At 36.5% G+C, this 4,713-nt stretch overlaps 1 non-coding gene across 1 annotated transcript; it reads left to right on the forward strand.

Moving 5' to 3' along the window:
• Nucleotides 1-415: 415 nt before the first annotated feature.
• Nucleotides 416-522, forward strand: LOC111906525 (small nucleolar RNA R71). Its single transcript, XR_002855243.2, has one exon. It is a non-coding gene; the product is annotated as a small nucleolar RNA R71 (small nucleolar RNA).
• The last annotated feature ends 4,191 nt before the right edge of the window (nt 523-4,713 follow it).

The raw sequence follows: 4,713 nt of genomic DNA on the forward strand, positions 1-4,713 counted from the left end.
TTCCTTCTTAGGTTTTCGCCAATTTTCGTCGTATCGATCGCCGCTTGAATAGAAGACTTGAGCTTTCTTATTTCCATTCGCATCCAAATCACAATCCTTGGTGAGATGGGGCCCTCTACAATTTTCACATCCCACCCTCATAGCATGGATTGTTTGATCCATTTTTGTCATTCTTCTGTCAAGACTATCAAGCTTAGCTATCACCGCCGCTATGCTATCATTTTCCGCGTTCACTACTCCCCAACTTACTTCGTTTCTTGGATTGTGGTATTCTCTAGAGTGCTTAGAGAATTCTTCAATTAGCTCCTTGATTACCGGGGGCGCCTTCTTCGTGAGCGGACCTTGAGAATCTAGCAATTGCCTTGTGGTGACATTGACTCCATCGTAGAAAATGGAGACCTCTTGTTGACTATTAAGGTCGTGATGTCGGCAATTTCTAAGCAAACTCTTGTACCTTTCCCATGCTTCATAAAGAGATTCTCCGGGCTGTTGCTCGAAGTTGGCAATTGCTTTCTTTAGCTTGGCTATTTTGGAGGGCGGACAAAAGTGATCTATGAACTCCTCTTTCATCTTGGCCCATGTGGTGACTGATCCGGGAGGAAGTGACTTTAACCAATCCTTTGCAGCTCCTTTGAACGTGACTGGGAGCATGAGAAGAAGCTGGGTCTCGCGGGGGACATTCGGTACATTGAAGTAGTTGGCCACATCATTCACTTCGTCCAAATGCTTGTAGGCGTCTTCGTGATCCTTCCCATAAAAGGAATCTCCTTGAGTTGAGCGAGAATATGGCCTTTTAGTTCGAAAGTGGCGGTCGCAGGAATTGCGGGTTGCACAAGTCCCGGGCCGGTGTCGTCGCGCATCCTCTTCTTCCATTCTCCCATGGGGACTTCATTGATATTAGCCATTGTGATGACTAAATCGTCTTCAAACTCGGAGTTGTGCTCGAATGTGGGTTCTTCTTCTTCGTCGGTCTCGTATTCGATATCTTCTTGAATTGGGTCTTCGATAGTTAAAGAGGCACTGGATGCTCCGGATTTCCTGCTCCTCTTCTTGCTGAAAACGGACTTGAGGTTTTTGAGTGGCGAGTTCTTTGAAGAAGCGGATTCTCCAACGGCTTTGCCTTTGCTCTTCCTTAGTGCGGATTCCGGGTCTTCAAGAGGGGGGACCAGAGGTGTATCAGATCCTCGGGTCATGAAACAACTGTAAACAAAACAGAAAAACGCGTAAAAGGAACAAATATAAAATAAAATATTAAAACTGAAACAACGATGTACTCGCCGACTCGGCACGAGTGCACTCGGCGAGTTCAAGGCAAAAACAGAAAAAAAAAATTCTAGTTACTCTAAAAACGAAACTTTAATAAAACTAATTCTACTTACTGAATTGCTTCTTAAATAACTTTGTGTAAGATAAATCCCACATAAAGGATCGATTAAACTAGAATTTAATGTTAATTTAGAACCGTTCCCCGGCAACGGTGCCAAAAACCTGATGTGTGCAAACTCACTTAGTTTTAAACCTACTTTTAATTATCAAGTAACACACAAAAGGCAGTGAACCTATCAATTGTGGTATAGTTAAATAAGCAGGGTATCGATCACAGGGAACGGCAAATTCAAATTAAAAACTAATTTTATCTAAGTTAATTAATAAGTAGGGGTTTTATCTAGTTTTACAAGACTAGAAACTTACTAACTATTACTTACTTAAAAACTAGAAAACAAAATACTAACTAGATTCAATAAATGGAAGGGACCTTCTGTTTAGTTCAACTTAGTTGACTCTATGATTGATTCTAAGGTAATGGTGCAATGGATTAATTCTTTCGTTGGTTACCGATTCAAGTGATTAGATTCGTATTCACTACCCTAATCCTTAGCAAATTAACTAACTTAAACAGTGGCCAGTTGTCTAATTTAATTAAATTTACTAGATTAATTATTCGGGTTAAGTTAGACTTGCAATAGTTAACTAATTTATTCTTTTAATTAACTTCTTGTTTGATGGTCATCACACAAGATTGCACATGAATTTACTCAATTTTCTTATTAATTCTAGTTTCATATTCATTAATCCTAGACATATGGCATAGTGATCACATAGCATATGAGGTTAATAATCAATAGATGTTCATGCTAATCAATTATCTCCCTATTAACAGAAAATTAATTATTATTCACACACAAGGTTCTTTAGCAAGCTAATAACAAAAATTCACCAACTTAGAATTAATCCTACCAATCAATCAAACCATATTGTCAACTTTGTATCCCCAAACAGAAGTCTAAAGGTTTTAGCTCATAATTGAAGTAAATAACAGCAAGCAAACAAAGTCAAATTGTTTAACCATAATGATAAAACAAAAGAATAAGTGGAATGATGAAATTTTGCCTCAATTATTCTTCGGGATTGAATTCTAGCTTCTCTCTTCGTCTTCTAGGGTTTTTCTGCCTTCTCAATCACAACTAAACTCTTCTAAATCGTTCCAGAATTCTTCTCCATCGTTCTGAGGAGCTATCTTTATATATACGAATCGACTCGTCGAGTCAGGTGGCGACTCGTCGAGTCCATCTCTCAGTCCCCGTATTGTGATAAGTCTCTGGGATCCTGAGTCATTATCTTCTCGATTCTTCGATTGGACTCGCCGAGTAGTCGACCCTACTCGCCGAGTAGGTATTATTTTTGGTGTTTTTCTTCTTTATTCCATTCTTGATCTCTTAATTGCTTCCCCTGCTTCCTTCTGCTTCCGAGCTTCATTTTTGGACTGAAAATATAATTCAAACACTTTAAGTACCTTTTGTCCATAAAACGCAATAATTTAGCTAATAAATGAATAAAAATCTATACTTAATATGAACTAAATATGCACATATCATGAGCCTTATAAAACTCACGACGTGAGGTTCTAAAATCCTTACTATAAATAGCAGGTCTGACTTCAGCCATTCTTACACCTAAACTTCTTCCTTTCTCTCCTTTGCTGAGGCCCTCTTGCATCCCGAGCCCTGACGACCTTGTATGCTGACCGTTTCTGCTTAGATTACATAAAATCATGCTACTAGGGTGAGTTTCACGGCCCCACTTTCTAATATTTCGGGGGAAAACGCATGCTAAATATTATATATACGTTACTATTATGTCTATATGATAGTATATAGTTATAATAGTCGGTGTATAGTGGTTCTAAATATAATCTTTTGAATATATACAATTATTATCAACTCGTCAGCATGTTATTTTACTAATGTAGATCTTGAATTATACTTAGGATTCTATATATATGTTGTGTGCGATATAGTTCCGAAGTTATATTCGGAAGTTCTATATGTTAAGTTACAAAATATGTTGCTATTATTGGTTTTATGTCAAGATAAAACCTGGTTTTACTTCAAGATATAGTTGTTATACTGTCTAAATGTTATGAAGTTAAAAGTACTGTTTAAAAGCATAGTCTAGTAACTTAGGGTTTTAGACATGAAAATGCTTTTATTGTTAGAGCTATAGGAAGCCATCAAAGTCTACATGAGTAATTGTATTCATCAACTAAGATTGGGGATCTTAGCGGAAATCCTCTGAACTGTAACCGTTAATCCCGTGTGAGCGAGGAAGTCATGTATAATTAGTATACGGGTTGACCACCCCACTTGTGACTGTTAGCTACAGTCAATCATAAGTAAGTGACAAACTATCCTTTTACTTGTTATTGTTCCGACGTCGATGAAGCGTACAGTGTTCCTCATGGAAATCATGAGTGGGTTTTCCTCATGTAGATCATGAGTGGGTTTTCCTCATGGAAATCATGAGTGGGTTTTCCTCATGGAAATCATGAATGGGTTTTATCAGAGGTATTATGTCATAGCAGCGGTTACAGGCTCATGGTACCAATTGTTAGTAACATTATACTTTGTCGTATACAAGTATTAATGTTAAGTATAAGTTTTCCCCTACTTATACCCTAGGTACTACTTGTATGTTAAGTAGATAATTATACCTAACACACATACTCGTATAGAATTGAAATAGATTTATACGTAACGGTTTTACTTGTATAGAATTGAAATAAGATTTATACGTAGCAGCTTTCATTTGTATGGAATTACAAACATTAATATTTATAATATATGAGACTTATAGGTATATACTTATTTGGTAAGTAAACCATTATACCTAGGATATAAATATTAAACGTTGGAGAGTCAAAATAATACTTTCAAAACTATACTTTTGATCGTGGAAAATGTATTATTTTATGGAGTCAAAACCTGTAGACTCACCAACTTTATGTTGACGTATTTTAAAATGCATGTGTTTTCAGGAACTTGAAAAGTTGGTATGTATTCGAACAGAAGAAGTTTTACTATTACCTTTCTGTTCATTAAGAAGTATGCCATAGTCGGATATTATGTAATAGGTTCTAGAAAAACAGTTATGTAACTTTCACTAGTTATCAATAAAGGTATGTATTTTCTTTAGTATTGTTCAATGAATGTTATATAACTGTGATACGAATAATGACGTTACATCACCCGGTGTTTCCGCCGATGGCTGGGGGTGTGACAGAATTGGTATCAGAGCTATTAACTATAGTGAACTAATACTTTCTTAGGAAAGCATGTCTATAGTTTAGGGCTTACTCTATTAGGTTTAGGTATATCCGTTAGCCTATAAATAAAAAGTATTATTAATTATTCTACTGAAGGACTACTTACGGGA

The sequence above is a fragment of the Lactuca sativa genome, chromosome 1 (assembly GCF_002870075.4).
Source record: "Lactuca sativa cultivar Salinas chromosome 1, Lsat_Salinas_v11, whole genome shotgun sequence".
Classification (NCBI taxonomy): domain Eukaryota; kingdom Viridiplantae; phylum Streptophyta; class Magnoliopsida; order Asterales; family Asteraceae; genus Lactuca; species Lactuca sativa.